At 40.3% G+C, this 20327-nt stretch overlaps 1 pseudogene across 1 annotated transcript; it reads left to right on the top strand.

The window, feature by feature from the left end:
- The first annotated feature begins 9683 nt into the window (after window positions 1–9683).
- On the top strand, window positions 9684–10829 carry LOC309812523 (small ribosomal subunit protein eS6-like; annotated as a pseudogene). Its single transcript has one exon. The product of its transcript is annotated as a small ribosomal subunit protein eS6-like (transcript).
- The last annotated feature ends 9498 nt before the right edge of the window (window positions 10830–20327 follow it).

Raw genomic sequence — 20327 nt, 5'->3', positions numbered from 1 at the left:
CACCACGTATTTTGGCGTGTAAGTGATTAAGATGACGATAAGGGGGCCAGGCTGAGGAGACAAGTATGAGAAGACATCTAAGTGAGGCAAAGAGGCTTAACCTGTAAAAACTGTTTTGAGAGTTTATACATTTAACTTGAGTTTGTGATGTCACATGGTCTACTATGACATAGCCTCCATGGTCTAAGTCATAAATCACGTGTACTTGCAAGCTACATGGAACAATGCCACCATTATGGAGTCAATGAAGTCCTCTAAGATTCTCTAGCCAGGCTGTATCCATCTTATCTCTCTTATGCCAGGAAGGCCATGAATCCCAAGGGGAGGGTCCTTGGTAATATTAATGAAGACCCCAGAGGGGAACCTTCAACATGGCAGAGGAGTAAGACGTGGAGATCACCTTCCTCCCCACAAATACATCAAAAATACACCTACATGTGGACCAGCTTCTACAGAACACCTACTGAACGCTGGCAGAAGACCTCAGACTTCCCAAAAGGCAAGAAAACACCCACATACTTGTGTAGGGCAAAGGAAAAAAGAATAAACAGAGACAAAAGAATAGGGACGGGACCTGCACCTCTAGGAGGGAGCTGTGAAGGAGGAAAACTTTGCACACACTAGGAAGCCCCTTCACTGGCAGAGACCGGGGATGGGCAGGGGGGAAGCTTCAGAGCCATGGAGGAGAATGCAGCAATAGGGCAAGGCGGAGAGATTCCTGCACAGAGGATCGGTGCCGACCAGCACTCACCAGCCAGAGAGGCTTATCTGCTCACCTGTCAGGGCAGGTGGGGCTGGGAGCTGAGGCTTGGGTTTTGGAGGACAGATCCCAGGGAGAGGACTGGGGTTGGCTGCACGAACACAGCCTGAAGGGGGCTGGTGTGCCACACCTAGCCAGGAGGAAGTCCGGGAAAAGGTCTGGACCTGCCTAAGAGGCAAGAGACCATTGTTTCGGGGTGCGCGAGGAGAGGGGATTCAGAGCACCACCTACATGAGCTTCAGAGACGGGTGCAAGCTGTGGCTATCAGCTAGGACCTCACTATCCACAGCCCATTCCTCCCACCCCAGGAGCCTGTGCAGCCCGCCACTGCGAGGGTCCCGTGATCCAGGGACAACTTACCTGGGCGAACACACGGTGAGCCCCAGGCTGTTGCAACATTGTGCAGGCCTCTGCTGCCGCAGGCTCACCCCGTGTTGCAATTATAACCACCGTACCCCTCCCTCCCTCTGGCCTCAATAAGCAAGAGCACCCTAATAAGCTGCTGCTTTAACCCCCTCCTGTCTGGGTGGGGAACAGATGCCTAAGGGCGACGTAAATGCAGAAGTGGGGCTAAAACCAAAGCCGAATCCCAGGAGCTGTGTGAACACAGAAGAGAAAGGGGAATTTCTCCGTGCAGCCTCAGAAGCATAGGATTAAATCCCCACAACCAACTTGATGTACCCTGCGTCTGTGGAATACCTGAATAGACAACAAATCAACCCAAAATTGAGGTGGTGGACTTTAGAGAGCAACTTTAGACGTGGGGTTTGCAGTTTGTGACTGATTTGTTTCTGATTTTTATGTTTATCTTAGTTTAGTGTTTTAGTGTTTGTTATCATTGGTGGATTTGTTTACTGGTTTGGTTGTGCTCTTCTTTTTTTATTATTATTTATTTTCTATTTTAATATTAAAAATTTTTTTGTATTTATTATTTTTAAATTTTTATTTATTTTTCCTTTCTTTTTTTCTCCCTGTTCCTCTGAGCCATGTGGCTGACAGGATCTTGGTGCTCCGGCCTGGTGTCAGGCCTGAGACTCTGAGGTGGGAGAGCTGAGTTCAGGACACTGGACCACCAAAGACCTCATGGCCCCATGTAATATTGGCGAGAGCTCTCCCAGAGATCTCCGTCTCAACGCTAAGACCCAACTCCACCCAATGGCCAGCAAACTCCAGTGCTGGATGTCCCATGCCAAACAACTAGCAAGACAAGGAACACAACCCCACCCAATAGCAGACAGGCTGCCTAAAATCATACTAAGTTCACAGACACCACAAAATACACCACCAGAAAGACAAGATCCAGCCCCACTCACCAGAACACAGGCACCAGACCCCTCCACAAGGAAGCCTACACAAGCCACTGAACCAACCTCACTCACTGGGGGCAGACGCCAAAAACAACGGGAACTACTAACCTAGAGCGTGCAAAAGGAGAAACAAAACACAGTAAGTTAAACAAATGAGAAGACAGAGAAATATGCAGATGAAGGAGCAAGGTAAAAACGTACCAGACCAAACAAATGAAGAGGAAATAGGCAGTCTACCTGAAATAGAATTCAGAGTAATAATAGTAAAGATGATCCAAAATATTGGAAAGAGAATGGAGAAAATACAAGAAACATTTAACAAGGACCTAGAAGGACTAAAGAGCAAACAAACAGTGATGAACAGCACAATAAATGAAATTTAAAATTCTCTAGAAGGAAACAATAGCAGAATAACTGAGGCAGAAAAATGGATAAGTGACCTAGAAGATAAAATAGTGGAAATAACTACCACAGAGCAGAATAAAGAAAAAATGAAAAGAATTAAGGACAGTCTCAGAGACCTCTGGGACAACATTAAATGCACCAACATTCAAATTACAGGGATCCCAGAAGAAGAACAGAAAAAGAAAGGACCTGAGAAAATATTTGAAGAGATTATAGTCGAAAACTTCCCTAACATGGGAAAGGAAGTAGCCACCCAAGTCCAGGAAGCGCAGAGAGTCCCATACAGGATAAACCCAAGGAGAAACACACCAAGACACACAGTAATCAAATTGGCAAAAATTAAGGACAAATTATTGAAAGCAGCAAGAGAAAAACGACAAATAACATACAAGAGAACTCCCATAAGATTAACAGCTGATTTCTCAGCAGAAACTCTACAAGCTAGAACAGAGTGGCATGATATACTTAAAGTGATGAAAGGGAAGAACCTATAACCAAGATTACTCTACCCAGCAAGGATCTCATTCAGAATTGATGGAGAAATCAAAAGCTTTACAGACAAGCAAAAGCTAAGAGAATCCAGCACCACCAAACCAGCTCTACAACAAATGCTAAAGGAACTTCTCTAAGTGGGAAACACAAGAGCAAACGAGGACCTATGAAAACAAACCTAAAACAATTAAGAAAATGGTCACAGGAACATACATATCAATAATTACCTTAAATGTGAATGGATTAAATGCTCCAACCAAAAGACACAGGCTTGTGGAATGGATACAAAAACAAGACCCATATATATGCTGTCTACAAGAGACCCAATTAAGACCTAGGGACACATACAGACTGAGGTGACAGGATGGAAGAAGATACTCCATGCAAATGGAAATCAGAAGAAAGCTGGAGTAGCTATACTCATATCAGATAAAATAGACTTTAAAATAAATAATGTTACAAGAGACAAGGAAGGACACTACATAATGATCAAGGGATCAATCCAAGAAGAAGATATAACAATTATAAATATATATGCACCCAACATAGGAGCACCTCAATACATAAGGCAACAGCTAACAGCTATAAAAGAGGAAATGGACAGTAACACAATAATAGTGGGGAGCTTTAACACCTCAGTTACACCAATGGACAGATCATCCAAAATGAAAATAAATAAGGAAACAGAAGCTTTAAATTATGCAATAGACCAGATAGATTTAATTGATATTTATAGGACATTCTATCCAAAAACAGCAGATTACACTTTCTTCTCAAGTGTGCACGGAACATTCTCCAGGATAGATCACATCTTGGGTCACAAATGAAGCCTCAGTAAATTTAAGAAAATTGAAATCATATCAAGCATCTTTTCTGACCACAACGCTATGAGATTAGAAATCAAGTACAGGGAAAAAAATGTAAAAAACACAAACACATGGAGACTAAACAATATGTTACTAAATAACCAAGAGATCACTGAAGAAATCAAAGAGGAAATCAAGAAATACCTAGAGACAAATGACAATGAAAACACAAAGATCCAAAACCTATGGAATGCAGCAAAAGCAGTTCTAAGAGGGAAATTTATAGCTATACAAGCCTACCTCAAGAAAGAAGAAAAATCTCAAGTAAACAATCTAAACTTACACCTAAAGGAACAAGAGAAAGAAGAACAAACAAAACCCAAAGTTAGCAGTAGGAAAGAAATCATAAAGATCAGAGCAGAAATAAATGAAATAGAAACAAAGAAAACAATACCAAAGACCAATAAAACTAAAAGCGGGCTCTTTGAGAAGATAAACAAACTTGATAAACCATTAGCCAGACTCATCAAGAAAAAGAGGGAGAGGACTCAAATCAATAAAATTAGAAATGAAAAAGGAGAAGTTACAACAGACACCACAGAAATACAAAGCATCCTAAGAGACTACTACAAGCAACTCTATGCCAATAAAATGGACAACCTGGAAGAAATGGACAAATTCTTAGAAAGGTATAACCTTCCAAGTTTGAACCAGGAAGAAACAGAAAATATGAACAGACCAATCACAAGTAATGAAACTGAAACTGTGATTAAAAATCTTCCAACAAACAGAAGTCCAGGACCAGATGGCTTCACAGGTGAATTCTATCAAACATTTAGAGAAGAGCTAACACCCATCCCTCTCAAACTCTTCCAAAAAATTGCAGAGGAAAGAACACTCTCAAACTCATTCTATGAGGTCACCATCACACTGATACCAAAACCAGACAAAGATACTACAAAAAAATAAAATTACAGACCAATATCACTGATGAATATAGATGCAAAAATCTTTAACAAAATACTAGCAAACAGAATCCAACAACACGTTAAAAGGATCATACACCACAATCAAGTGGTATTTATCCCAGGGAGGCACGGATTCTTCAATATATGCAAATCAATCAACGTGATACAACATATTAACAAATTGAAGAATAAAAACCATATGATCATCTCAATAGACGCAGAAAAAGCTTTTGACAAAATTCAACACCGATTTATGATAAAAACTCTCCAGAAAGTGGGCATAAAGGGAACCTACCTCAACATGATAAAGGTCATTTACAACAAACCCACAGCCAACACCATTCTCAACAGTGAAAAACTGAAACCATTTCCTCTAAGATCAGGAACAAGACAAAGCTCCAACTCTCACCACTGTTATTCAACACAGTTTTGTAAGTCCTAGCCATGGCAATCACAGAAGAAAAAGAAACAAAAGGAATACAAATTGGAAAAGAAATAAAATTGCCACTGCTTGCAGATAACACGACACTATGCATAGGAAATTCTAAAGATGCCACCAGAAAACTATTAGAGCTAATCAATGAATTTGGTAATGTTGCAGGATACAAAATTAATGCACAGAAATCTCTTGCATTCCTATACACTAATGATGAAAAATCTGAAAGAAAAATTAAGGAAACACTCCCATTTACCATGGCAACAAAGAGAATAAAATACCTAGGAATAAACCTACCTAAGGAGACAAAAGACCTGTATGCAGAAAACTATAAGACACTGATGAAAAAAATTAAAGATGATACAAACAGATGGGGAGATATACCATGTTCTTGGATTGGAAGAATCAACATTGTGAAAATGACTCTACTACCCAAAGCAATGTACAGATTCAATACAATCCCTATCAAACTACCAATGGCATTTTTCACAGAACTAGAACAAAAAATTGCACAATTTGAATGGAAACAAAAAAGACACTGAATAGCCAAAGCAATCTTGAGAAAGAAAAACAGAGCTGGAGGAATCAGGCTCCCAGACTTCAGACTATACTACAAAGCTACAGTAATCAAGACAGTATGGTACTGGCACAAGAACAGAAATATAGATCAATGGAATGGGATAGAAAGCCCAGAGATAAACCCACACATATATGGTCACCTTATTTTTGATAAAGGAGGCGATAATATGAAATGGAGAAAAGACAGCCTCTTCTATAAGTGCAGCTGGGAAAACTGGACAGCTACATGCAAAAGAATGAAATTAGAACATTCCTTAACACCATACACAAAAATAAACTCAAAATGGATTAAAGACCTAAATGGAAGGCCAGACACTATAAAACTCTTAGAGGAAAACATAGGCAGAACACTCTATGACATAAATCACAGCAAGATCCTTTTTGACCCACCTCCTAGAGAAATGGAAATAAAAACAAAAACAAACAAATGGGACCTAATGAAACTAAAAGCTTTTGCACAGCAAAGGAAACCATAAACAAGAAGAAAAGACAGCCCTCAGAACGGGAGAAAATATTTGCAAATGAAGCAACTGACAAAGGATTAATCTCCAAAATATACAAACATATCATGCAGCTCAATATCAAAAAGCAAACAACCCAATCCAAATATGGGCAGAAGACCTAAACAGACTTTTCTCCAAAGAAGATATACAGACAGCCAACAAACACATGAAAGAATGCTCAACATCACTAATCATTAGAGAAATGCAAATCAAAACTACAATGAGTTATCACCTCACACCGGTCAGAATGGCCATCATCAAAATATCTACAAACAATAAATGCTGGAGCGGGTGTGGAGAAAAGGAAGCCCTCTAGCACTGTTGGTGGGAATGTAAATTGATACAGCCACTATGGAGAACAGTATGGAGGTTCCTTAAAAAACTACAAATAGAACTACCATATGACCCAGCAATCCCACTACTGGGCATATACCCTGAGAAAACCATAATTCAAAAAGAGTCATGTACCACAATGTTCATTGCAGCACTATTTACAATAGCCAGGACATGGAAACAACCTAAGTGTCCATCAACAGATGAATGGATAAAGAAGATGTGGCACATACATAAAATGGAATATTACTCAGCCATAAAAAGAAACGAAATTGAGTTATTTGTAGTGAGGTGGATGGACCTAGAGTCTGTCATACAGAGTGAAGTAAGTCAGAAAGAGAAAGACAAATACCATATGCTAACACATATATATGGAATCTAAACCAAAAAAATGGTTCTGAAGAACCTAGGGGCAGCACAGGAATAATGATGCATATGTAGAGAATGGACTTGAGGACACGGGGAGGGGGAAGGGTAAGCTGGGACGAAGTGAGAGAGTGGCATGGACATATATACACTACCAAATGTAAAATAGATAGCTAGTGGGAAGCAGCTGTATAGCACAGGGAGATCAGCTGGGTGCTTTGTGACCACCTAGATGGGTGGGATAGGGAGGGTGGGAGGGAGATGCAAGAGGGAGGAGATATGGGGCTATATGTATATGTATAGCTGATTCACTTTGTTATAAAGCAGAAACTAACACACCATTGTAAAGCAGTTATACTCCAATAAAGATGTTTAAAAAAAACAAAAAAAATAAAAGTTATGTTTACACTATACTGTAGTATATTAAGTGTGCAGTAGCATTATGTCTAAAAACACAATGTACATACCTTAATTTAAAAATACAAAACAAAAAAATTTGCAAAAGTAACATCAAAGATTGCTGATCACAGATAACCATACAAATATAGTAATGAAAAAGTTTGAAATAGTGTGAGAATTAGCAAGATGTGACACAGAGACATTAACTGAGAACATACTTTTGGAAAAATGGAGCCAATAGACTTGCTGGACACAGGGTTGCCACAAACCTTCAATTTGTAAAAAATGCAGTATCTGTGAAGCACAATGAAGCAAAGTGCAATAAAACGAGGTATGCCTGTATGCCATATCCTTATGCAATATACTTTCCTTCACTTTCTCCTGTTCCTTCTGCTTTTATTGTCATATATTTTACTTCTGTATATGTTATAAACTCCCTTGATATATTATTTCTACCTTAGTCCATTGTGTTTTAAATAAATTAATAAACAATAAAAGTATTTCATATATTTCCCTGTGTATTTATCATTTCTGGTGCTCTTTATTCCTTCACATAGATTCAACTTTCTGTTATTATTTCACTTCAGCCTGATGGACTTCTGTTTGCATTTCCTGTACTACAGTCTATTGTAATGAATTCTTTCAGCATTTGTTTATATGGAAATGTCTTTATTTCTACTTCATTTTTTTAATGACTTTTTTTGCTGTATATATTGATAGAATTGTAGGTTGACAGCGTCTCCCCCCTACTTTTAGCCCTTTAAATGTTATTCCATTTTCCTCTGGTTGGCATTGATTTTGATGAGAAGTTAGTTCTTGTTCTTATCATCAGTCCCCTGTAGGTGATATTTCTCTCCTTTCAGAATTTTATCATTGTTGTTCTCAGCAACTGGGATATGATATGGCTAGATAGAATTAGTTTTCTGTCTATTTATCCTGCTTGGAATTTATTGAGGTTTGAGGCTTTCAGGTTATTTTTCATCAAATTTAGAAAAATTTCAGTTACTGTTCCTTCAAACATTTTTTTCTGTCCCCTTGTCTCCTTTCTCTTCTTCTGGGACTATAATTACAAGTATGTTAGCTTCCTAGATATGGTCCTAGAATCACTGAGGTTGTGCTTATTTATAAAATTCTTTTAAGAAGTTTAAATAATTTCTTTTGACCTGTCTTCAAGTTTACTGAACTTTTCTTCTGCAATATCAAATCTGTTAGACCTATCCAGTGAATTTTTAACTTCATAGATTGTATTTTTCACTTTGAGGATTTGCATTTGTTTCATTTTTAAGGTTTCCACGTCGCTTTGATTCTTCTTCTATCCACACATAATGTCCACATTTTCTCTTAAATCCTTGAATATATTTATAAAAGCTGTTTTGAAGTCCTGGCCTATTAATGCTAATATCTCTGTCAACTCTGGATTTATTACTATTGACTCTCTGTTTCTCCAAAATATGTAACACATTGTCCTGCTTCTTTGTTTATGTAGTAATTTGTTACTGTGTGCTTGACTTTTGGGATGCTATTTGGTTGAGAGTCTTCCTTTAATAAGTATTGAATTTTGTTCTGGCTGGCAGTTAATTTATTTGCAGCTTAGCTTGATTTTGTCAAGGTTTGGTTTTAGGCTTTTTTAGGGCAGGTCTAAAGTTGTTCTTACTCTAGGGCTAGAGTAGCCATACTCCTAATGTGTGGTTATTCTGGAGTCTCAACTAACTGCTGTGGATTTTTAGCGAGGGATTTAGTCTCTGGTTTATCAGAACTGAAATATCTCTGGAATCCCCATTCAGCTCACACCTCACAAGTACTTGTTCTCTGTCAGTCCTTCTGGAGCCTCACCCTGAACGTGTGCAGCTTAGTACCCAGCCAAGACTCAAGGAGATCTTTATCCATAATTTTAAGCCTCTCTCCTCTCGGGTGCCCTACCCTAAAAATTCCAGCAGCCTCAGTGTCACTGAATTCTGATCTATATTTTCTCTACCCAAAGAAACCACTGCACTCTGTTTGGGTTCCACTTCCCTGTGCCTTGATTTGCAACATGGCAACAGGCAGATTTTTTTTCACATATTGAATTTTTCATAGGGATGAATGGGAAGTTCACTTCATGTAGTTTCCTTCTCTCAAGGATTATGGTCCTTATTGCCTATTGTCTAATGCCCACATACTGCTTCTTCATACATTTTTCCCAACATTATAGTTGTTTAAAGTAGGAAACCAATCTGATACCTATTTTTCTATCATAGCTGGAACTGGAAGCTGTATTCATTAAGTTTTTGCTCTGCTGTAGGACCCTGGGAATCTAAGGCCCTAGGGGAGGAAGGGCTAGGAGGACAAGAGGAGGATGAAGCCTCTAATGTTTAGGCTCCAAAATTCCCATACTGGTAGACCTTAAGAGCAACAATCAGGGGGTCTCTTTTTCGTGGCGCCTTGGTGGCAGTCGGCCACTTCAAAATGAAGCTGAACATCTCTTTCCTGGCCACTGGCTGCCAGAAACTCACTGAAGTGGACGATGAACAAAAACTTCGTACCTTTTATGAGAAGCGTATGGCCACAGAAGTTGCTGCTGATGTTCTGGGTGAAGAATGGAAGGGTTATGTGGTCTGAATCAGTGGTGGGAATGACAAACAGGGTTTCCCCATGAAGCAGGGTGTCTTGACCCATGGCTAAGTCCGCCTGCTACTGAGTAAGGGGCACTCCTGTTACAGACCAAGGAGGACTGGAGAAAGAAAGCGCAAATCTGTACGGGGTTGCATTGTGGATGCCAATCTGAGCGTTCTCAATTTGGTCACTGTAAAAAAAGGGGAGAAGGATATCCCTGGACTCACTGATACTACTGTGCCTCGTCGCCTGGGGCCCAAAAAAGCTAGCAGAATCCACAAACTTTTCAATCTCTCTAAAGAAAATGATGTCCGCCAGTATGTTGTGAGAAAGCCCCTAAACAAAGAAGGTAAGAAACCTAGGACCAAAGCACCCAAGATTCAGCATCGTTACTCCAAGTGTTCTGCAACACAAATGTCAGCATATTACTCTGAAGAAACAGTGTACTAAGAAAAATAAGGAAGAGGCTTCAGAATATGCTAACCTTTTGGCCAAGAGAATGAAGGAGGCCAAAGAGAAAGGCCAGGCACAGAATGCTAAGAGACAGAGGCTGTCCTCTCTGAGAGCTTCTACTTCTGAGTCCAGTCAGAAATGAGATGTTCTAAGAGTAACAAATAAATAAGGTCAGACATCACACACACACACAAAAAGAGCAACAATCAGGTTCCAGAAAAAGAGTTTCAATTTGCATGTGAATACCACTTTTGCATAAAAAGTCAAGAAAATATTATCTATTTCAAAGAATGGGAGGATGGCTTGTTGATGGATAATATGAAGGGGGTAGAGAGCACCTTAAGCTTACTTTGACACATCACTACTAAACACCTGTTTTTCAACAGTATTGCAGGTTGGAGGTTGAAGTGAAATTTCAATTGATTAAAGAAAATGAAGCAATGTGGTCTTTCTCGCCCATAGAGTTTGGGGAGTATGTTTCAAATTTTCTAAAGAAACTCTCATAAAGATAATTAGTCAAGTGAGTTTCTTTGCTGTGGCAATTCCCCCTCATGAGATATTTACTACTAATCGTTAGAAAATTAAAGAAAATGGAGGTAGAGAAGAGCTAACACCCATCCTTCTCAAACTCTTCCAAAATACAGCAAAGGGAGGAACACTCCCAAACTCATTCTACGAGGCCACCATCACCCTGATACCAAAACCAGGCAAGGATGTCACAAAGAAAGAAAACTACAGGCCAATATCACTGATGAACATAGATGCAAAAATCCTCAACAAAATACTAGCAAAAAGAATCCAACAGCACATTAAAAGGATCATACACCATGATCAAGTGGGGTTTATTCCAGGAATGCAAGGATTCTTCAATATATGCAAATCAATCAACGTGAGACACCATATTAACAAGTTGAAGGAGAAAACCCATATGATCATCTCAATAGATGCACAGAAAGCTTTTGACAAAATTCAACACCCATTTATGATCAAAACCCTGCAGAAAGTAGGCATAGAGGGAACTTTCCTCAACATAATAAAGGCCATATATGACAAACCCACAGCAAACATCATCCTCAATGGTGAAAAACTGAAACCATTTCCACTAAGATCAGGAACAAGACAAGGCTGCCCACACTCACCACTCTTATTCAACATAGTTTTGGAAGTTTTAGCCACAGCAATCAGAGAAGAAAAGGAAATAAAAGGAATCCAAATCGGAGAAGAAGTAAAGCTGTCACTGTTTGCAGATGACATGATACTATACATAGAGAATCCTAAAGATGCTACCAGAAAACTACTAGAGCTAATCAATGAATTTGGTAAAGTAGCAGGATACAAAATTAATGCACAGAAATCTCTGGCATTCCTATACACTAATGATGAAAAATCTGAAAGTGAAATTAAGAAAACACTCCCATTTACCATTGCAACAAAAAGAATAAAATACCTAGGAATAAACCTACCTAAGGAGACAAAAGACCTGTATGCAGAAAATTATAAGACACTGATGAAAGAAATTAAAGATGATACAAATAGATGGAGAGATATACCATGTTCTTGGATTGGAAGAATCAACACTGTGAAAATGACTATTACCTAAAAGCAATCTACAGATTCAATACAATCCCTATCAAACTACCAATGGCATTTTTCACAGAACTAGAACAAAAAATTTCACAATTTGTATGGAAACACAAAAGACCCCGAATAGTCAAAGCAATCTTGAGAATGAAAAACGGAGCTGGAGGAATCAGGCGCCCAGACTTCAGACTATACTACAAAGCTACAGTAATCAAGACAGTATGGTACTGGCACAAAAACAGAAAGATAGATCAATGGAACAGGATAGAAAGCCCCGAGATAAACCCACGCACATATGGTCACCTTATCTTTGATAAAGGAGGCAGGAATGTACAGTGGAGAAAGGACAGCCTCTTCAATAAGTGGTACTGGGAAAACTCGACAGGTACATGTAAAAGTATGAGATTAGAACACTCCCTAAGACCATACACAAAAATAAGCTCAAAATGGATTAAAGACCTAAATGTAAGGCCAGAAACTATCAAATTCTTAGAGGCAGAACACTCTATGACATAAATCACAGCAAGATCCTCTTTGACCCACCTCCTAGAGAAATGGAAATAAAAACAAAAATAAACAAATGGGACCTAATGAAACTAAAAGCTTTTGCACAGCAAAGGAAACCATAAACAAGATGAAAAGACAACCCTCAGAATGGGAGAAAATATTTGCAAATGAAGCAACTGACAAAAGATCAATCTCCAAAATTTACCAGCAGCTCATGCAGCTCAGTAACAAAAAAACAAACAACTCAATCCAAAAATGGGCAGAAGACCTAAATAGACATTTCTCCAAAGAAGATATATAGATTGCCAACAAACACATGAAAGGATGCTCATCATCACTAATCATTATAGAAATGCAAATCAAAACTACAATGAGATATCATCTCACACCAGTCAGAATGGCCATCATCAAAAAATCTAGTAACAATAAATGCTGGAGAGGGTGTGGAGAAAAGGAAACACTCTTGCACTGCTGGTGGGAATGTGAATTGGTACAGCCACTATGGAGAACGGTATGGAGGTTCCTTAAAAAACTACAAATAGAACTACCATATGACCCAGCAATCCCACTACTGGGCATATACCCTGAGAAAATCATAATTCAAAAAGACACATGTACCAAAATGTTCATAGCAGCCCTATTTACAATAGCCCGGAGATGGAAACAACCTAAGTGTCCATCATCGGATGAATGTATAAAGAAGATGTGGCACATATATACAATGGAATATTACTCAGCGATAAAAAGAAACAAAATTGAGGTTTTTTTTTTTTGTTTTTTTTTTTGTGGTACACAGGCCTCTCACTGTTGTGGCCTCTCCTGTTGCGGACCACAGGCTCCGGACACACAGGCTCAGCGGCCACGGCTCACAGGCCTAGCTGCTCCACAGCATGTGGGATCTTCCTAGACTGGGACACGAACCTGTGTCCCCCTGCATTGGCAGGCAGACTCTCAACCACTGCGCCACCAGGGAAGCCCCGAAATTGAGTTATTTGTAGTGAGGTGGATGGACCTAGAGTCTGTCATACAGAGTGAAGTAAGTCAGAAAGAGAAAGACAAATACCGTATGCTAACACATATATATGGAATCTAAGAAAAAAAAATGTCACGAAGAACCTAGGGGTAAGACAGCAATAAAGACACAGACCTACTAGAGAATGGACTTGAGGATATGGGGAGGGGGAAGGGTAAGCTGTGACAAAGTGAGAGAGTGGCATGGACATATATACACTACCAAACGTAAAGTAGGTAGCTAGTGGGAAGCAGCCACATAGCACAGGGAGATCAGCTCAGTGCTTTGTGACCACCTAGAGGGGTGGGATAGGGAGGGTGGGAGGGAGACACAAGAGGGAGGAGATATGGGGATATATGTATATGTATAGCTGATTCACTTTGTTATACAGCAGAAACTAACACACCATTGTAAAGCAATTATACTCCAATAAAGATGTAAAAAAAAAAAAAGAAAAGCAGTGGAAAGCAAAGGTTAAGTAAAAGAAAGAGATCTAACATGTAGTCAGAGAAAAAAAAAGAAAGAAATTAAAGAAAATAATTAAAGTATAGAAACCTAACCAAGCGCTCCTGCAAACTCTGATAATCATACTAACAATAATTAGAAGAGGGGTCCTTTTCGTAATTTAAAACTGTGAACCATAAATACTGAAGGAATTTCGTTTTCTTTAGTGCACTTAGAGTAATGAAGAAGATGAAAGTGAGAAACATCTCCCCATAAGATTCATATTTAGCCATCTGCAACAATTATCTTACTGATAACTACCACATAATACATTGTGAAGTATTAGCTAAGCATACTCTTTATAATTCATAAGAGAGAATTAATATTTTCATCTTTAAAGGAGAAAAAAAGTCTGTTTGAAGGCATTCACTCCTGATCATAAATTGTTGAGCTTTTTGAGAACTAAGAAACGCACTCTGGCTCATTTCAGCAGTAAAAGGATTTTATTTTAAAAAGAATTAAACAGCTAAAGGTCACTAAAGGGGGCCCAGAGATGGATTGCAGGCAGGAACGATGTCTCCACCTGTACTGCAGAGCTGCTCCAATGAAGCTGGGTCCCCCCAACTGGAGCTCCCTTCACAGCCAAGCACTGGACATTACCTCCAGACCCTCTGAGGCTGCAGCTTCAACAAACTGATGCCTCTGCCTTCATCCTTGCCAGATGGATTCTGTGCAGAGCTTACCTCTAACCATCACCAGCTTCCAAACAAATTCAGAACAGATATGCCTGAATTTGGTGGACCTAGATTCCATGGTTGCATTCTTAGTACATAGGATGGTGGGAAAGTAAGTTTCTGGCTTCTACATTAGAGAGAACTGCATTCATAAAATGGAATATCACCCCAAACACAAGGACAAATATCAACCATAGCTGCTAAGCATAAGCCAATGAATAAAAGAATGGATAAATATCTTCTTCTAGGAGTTTTATGGTTTCAGGTCTTATATTTAAGCCTTTAATCCATTTTTTAGTCTATTTTTGTATATGGTGTGAGAAAGTAGTCCAGTTTGATTCTTTCACATGTAGCTGTCAAGTTTTCCCAACACCATTTATTGAAGAGCCTGTCTTTTCCCCCATTGTATATTCTTGCCTCCTTTGTCATAGATTAATGGACCATATAAGTTTCTGCACAGCGAAGGAAACTATCAACAAAACGAAAAGACAGTCTACTGAAAGGAAGCAGATATCTGCAAACGACATCTCTCATAAGGGGATAGCTTCCAAAATATACAAAGAACTCATACAACTCAACAACATCACAAAAACAAACCCAATTGAAAAATTGGCAGAGGACCTGAATAGACATGTTCCAAAGAAGACATACAGATGCATGAAAAGACTCTCAACATCACTAATCATGAGGGATTTGCAAATCAAAATCACAATGAGATGCCACCTTACACCTGTCAGAATGGCCATCATCAAAAAGGCAACAAATAATCAGTGTTGGCAAGGATGTGGAGAAAAGGGAAGCCCCGTGCACTGTTGGGGGGATTGTAAATTGGTGCCGTCACTGTGGAAAACAGTATGGAGAGCCCTCAAAAAATTAAAGATAGAACAGCCATATGATCCAGCAATTTCACCTCTGGGTATTTACCTGAGGAAAACAAAAACACTTACTCAAAAAGATATATGCACCCCAATGTTCATGACAGCATTATTTACAATAGCCAAGATATGGAAACAACCTAAGTGTCCATCTACAGAAAAATGGATAAAGAAGATATGGTACAATCAATGGAATATTACTCAGCCATAAAAATAATGAAACCTTGCCATTTGCAACAATATGGATGGATATAGAGGGTATTATGCTAAGTCAGGGGTCCCCAACCCCCGGGCCACGGACCAGTACCGGTCTGTGGCCTGTTAGGAACCAGGCCACACAGCAGGAGGTGAGAGGCAGGCAAGCGAGTGAAGCTTCATCTGCCACTCCCCATCGCTCTCCATCGCTTGCATCACCACCTGAACCATCGCTTGCATTACTGATGCCTGAAGCATCCCCCCACCCCACCCCACCTCCATCTGTGGAAAAACTGTCTTCCACGAAACTGGTCTCTGGTGCCAAAAAGGCTGCAATCACTGTGCTAAGTGAAATAAGTCAGACAGAGAAAGACAAATATCGCATAATCTCACTTACATGTGGAATCCAAGAAACAAAACAAACACAACAACCAAAATGAAAACAGACTTATAGATACAAAGAACAAATGGGTTGCCAGAAAGGAGGGGGGTAGCAGATGGATGAAACAGGTGAAGGGGATTAAGAGGTACAACTCTCCAGTTACATCATAAATAAGTCACGGGGGTGTAATATACAGCATAAGGAATGTGGTCAATAATACTGTAATAACTTTGTATGGTAACAGAGGGTTACTAGACTTATTGTCGTGATTTCATAATGCATGCAAATATCAAATCATTATGTAGTACGCCTGACACTAACACAATATTGTACATCAACTATAGAAAACTATTAAAAAAGAATGTATAAATGAATAAGGGAAGCAAGGAGGTACACTGTAAGTTATTTAGATCAATTCCCCAATTTTACAAATTTGCAGAAATAAATGCACATAGACTGGAAGTGACTTACCCCCAAATCTACTCCTTCTTACTCTAGACAATGCCCTTTTCAACTCACAGAAATGACAAACTCCTTGGGCACCCCTTTCTTCCACTTCCACCAAAGACACATTGAATCAACTATAATCTTCATTCTTCTTGAACCCAGATTTGGCCTCACAATCTTCCTCAACACAGCCCACTGGGCAGCCACAACCACAATTGGCACAAGAAATGAAAACTATTTGCCGTGCCTGTACTGCATCAGGCTGACATTTACTCAACAAATTCTTAAATGAATTAACGAACAGAACAAGGTCTCGTATAATTAATGCCTTGGAGCCCACAAAAGATCTTTTAGGTTGTTAGATGATCTCTTTGAGAATTAATGTTTATTATGCCCAGTTGTCTCTATTTTGGTTCCTGGCACCAATTCACAATTTGTTTACAACAGTTAATAAACACCAGGCTTCAACTTGTTGTCTTGCCAACAATAACACCAATCTCCCCGTTCATTCAGATGAAGATTTTTCTCTTTTTGCTATTGTCAAGTGTCAAAGTGGGTGGGATTATGGCTTGGGAGGTGTGTCTGTCTGGCACGGGAGGCAATCTCTGCAAAGATGCAGCTGGGCTCCGGTTATTTCCCTTTGGAAGTGGGATGGTGGCAAACCATCTCCATAGCTGCCGTCACTACTGAAATCCAGTAGGTTTCACTACACCCTGTTAATGTGTAACTAATCCAAAGATGAAATAAGGCTGGTTTTCTGTGTAGATAATTCAGTGAGTATAACGAAATTTGTGTAAAGTGGTCCCAGGTTTGGTTTTGTTTAAGTTAAACTTTAGGATACAAATGGCAGAAACTTCAACCCAAACTGGCTTAAGAAAATATAAGGAACTTTATTGTCTCATTGACAAAAACACTGAGGAGTGGATTTAGTTCCAGGGCCACAAACAAGGTCATCTCTGGACTTTACCATCTTTGGTGTTGGGCCTTGTCTTCAGGTTTCACTAAATAGCTACTGGAAGCTCCAAATTCATATGCTCCCAGGCTCAAATTCAGTGGAATAGACAGCACTGCTTGGTAGCTTCTCCATAAATATCGTTATTCCCTCCAGTGGGGACAACTTGGTTTATGAGACCATTTCAGAACCAATTACTATGGCTTGGGTGATTCAGTGTGCTGATTGGCCTAGATCACGTTTTAACCTGGATTTGAGTTTGGAACCAATACTGTTACACCTGGAAACAGTGAATGTCCACAACAAGGGCATATTCAGACACTGCCCAGTGGGGAAGAGACTGCACACTTGAAGGGAGAATTGAAGAAAGTTTAATGAAGGGACCACACATGAGGTGTGGGCAATGGTATGGAAACCAACAAGGGATGGAGAAGCTCTCAGGGCTGGGAATAGTGGGAAATCAGTACCACTTTTAGGGCTGAAGGGCAAGGAGAAGAGCCGGTACTGCACCTGGGTGAGAGGTGTAGCCATAGGTATGAACTACCCGTCAGAGCTGTGGCCACAGGAAGAGGAACACAGCCGTCGCCAAAGCACAGTCCGGAAGACAGGAAGTAGAGGGACTAAATTCCTCCACCCCTCTCCCCTCCCAACTTCCAATCTCTTGCCAGTGCCTCCCATTAGCTAAATCTAATCAGAAGCCAGAGGGCAAGGAGTCTGGGTGACAGAGTCTGCAGAAGTCAGCCTCTTGGGATAGAGAGCAGGGTGGAAAGGGCTATAGATTAGATCTGGAGAGGCATCAGAGAATAACCAGCACACTGTTTCTCTAAACTAGGGGTGAGCAAACTATAATCCATGGGCCAAATCTGGCCCACCACCTGTTTCTATGAATAAAGTTTTACTGGAATACTTTCAACAGGCACACATTTGTTTACTTATTGTCTATGGCTGCCTTTGTGCCATAGCAGCAGAGGTGACCAGCTGGCCCTTCACAGAATAAATTCACTGACCCCTGGCCTAGGCCAACACATCCACTGTGCCTGACACTTGTAAGATACTCAAACACGTTTTTTTAAATTAAAAATAAATGAATGACTGAAAGCACTGGTGACAGCCATAATATGAGTGACCCTGAGCTTCAACCCCATGAGACAACTGAGACTACAAGCCCCCCAAGCCACTTCCCCTTATTCCAGAATTCCCTGTGTGGCTTACTGCCTTCCTCTGTGGCTACTGCTATACTCCAACTGCCCCTGCACCTCTTGATCTCTGCTGTTACCTTATCCCCACAGTTCAAATGATCTGGTCATTTTCCTTTGCTGCTGTATCACTGTTACCCCTGCCAAAGCCCTGGAATTTAGAAGAGGGTGTGCTTCTAACATATTATCATGCTTTTTAGACTACCAAATGGGAGCCTACTCTTTTCCATTTTTATATCCCTTCTTTAGGGTAACTTGGGACAAGAACCTCAGAGGCTAAGGGCTCATTGCATGGCCCCAACAGTATCATATTCAAAAACTCTCTCCCCTGTGTCATCAACCAGGGTACCAGTGCCGATGAAGGCACTTGGATTCTCTCCTCTCCCAGGAGGAGCTCCTCACTTACCCAGGCACTACTCACTCTGTTTTTGTTAATGAGTATTAATCTTAGCGTTGCAGCTCCCCATTCCCACTCATTCATTCATTCATTCATTAATTTATCATTCAACAGGATGTCTCCCAAGAGCCCACCAATAGTTATAACTTTAATATACGCCTAACAGTCATCTTTACTACCCCACAGTTTTTGAGATGGGACACAGCTTAGCTCCTACTTTGCGACCTGACTGTGACCCTTGCCCTACATTTTGTTTAAAGTTGTATAAAAACAGCCAGTCTACATGAGCAATGAGAACAAAGACTGAACATCTATGGGCAACATGGCACCACTGACCAATCAACTGAAGCCCAAATTAATCCAACACACAATGCTGTTGTGTTAGTCAGGGTTCTCCAGAGAAATGGGACCAATGGGAGATACATACCCACATATCCTACAGTCAATCCCTTGTACTAAATCTCATGATGCATAACGTATACAAGTGTAAAGAAACATATGTATATGTATACACATATATGAAATATCATATAGATTACTACATACGTCACAAGTATATATGATAGTTTATAAGGAACTGGCTGAGAAGGAGGCCGAGACGTGCCACCATCTGCCATCTGCAGGCTGGAGACCTGGGGAAGCTGGTGGTGCAGCTGGAATGCTGAGAGCTGGCGTAATGGTGTAGATTCCAGTCCTAGTCTGAAGGCCCGAGAACCAGGAGCACTGAGGGCAGAAGATCCATGTCCCGCTCAGAAGTCAGGCAGAGGGAGGCAATCCCCGCTTCCTCCATCTTTTGTTCTATTCAGGCCCTCAGTGGATTGCCTAATGAGCCCACACTGGGGACAGCAATCCATTTTATTCATTCCACTGATTCAAATGCTACTCTCTTCTGGAAACACCCTCACAGTCACACCCTGAAGTAACCTTTAAACAGATGCCTGGGTATCCCTTGATTCATCCAATGGACGCGTAAAATGCACCATCACAGATATGCATAGTCGTCCTTACTGTGCTGTATGGCAACCAGGCGTGGATGGTACATAAATGCTGTAATTGCTAGTTTTTACCCAACCCTGACAGGGGTTGGCAGGAGAGAGGAAAAGGGAAACTAGAAGCAGCTAAAAAAATGCTCTGAGTTGTCTTCAGGGACTCTTGATACTATTTAAAGATGGGAGGCAGGTGAGGGTGCCTGGAGGACAAGAACAG

This window comes from Mesoplodon mirus, assembly GCF_964341445.2.
Source record: "Mesoplodon mirus genome assembly, chromosome: 11".
Classification (NCBI taxonomy): domain Eukaryota; kingdom Metazoa; phylum Chordata; class Mammalia; order Artiodactyla; family Ziphiidae; genus Mesoplodon; species Mesoplodon mirus.
The sequence above is the reverse complement of the archived record's forward strand: the minus strand, read 5'-3'. Positions and strand labels throughout refer to the sequence as shown.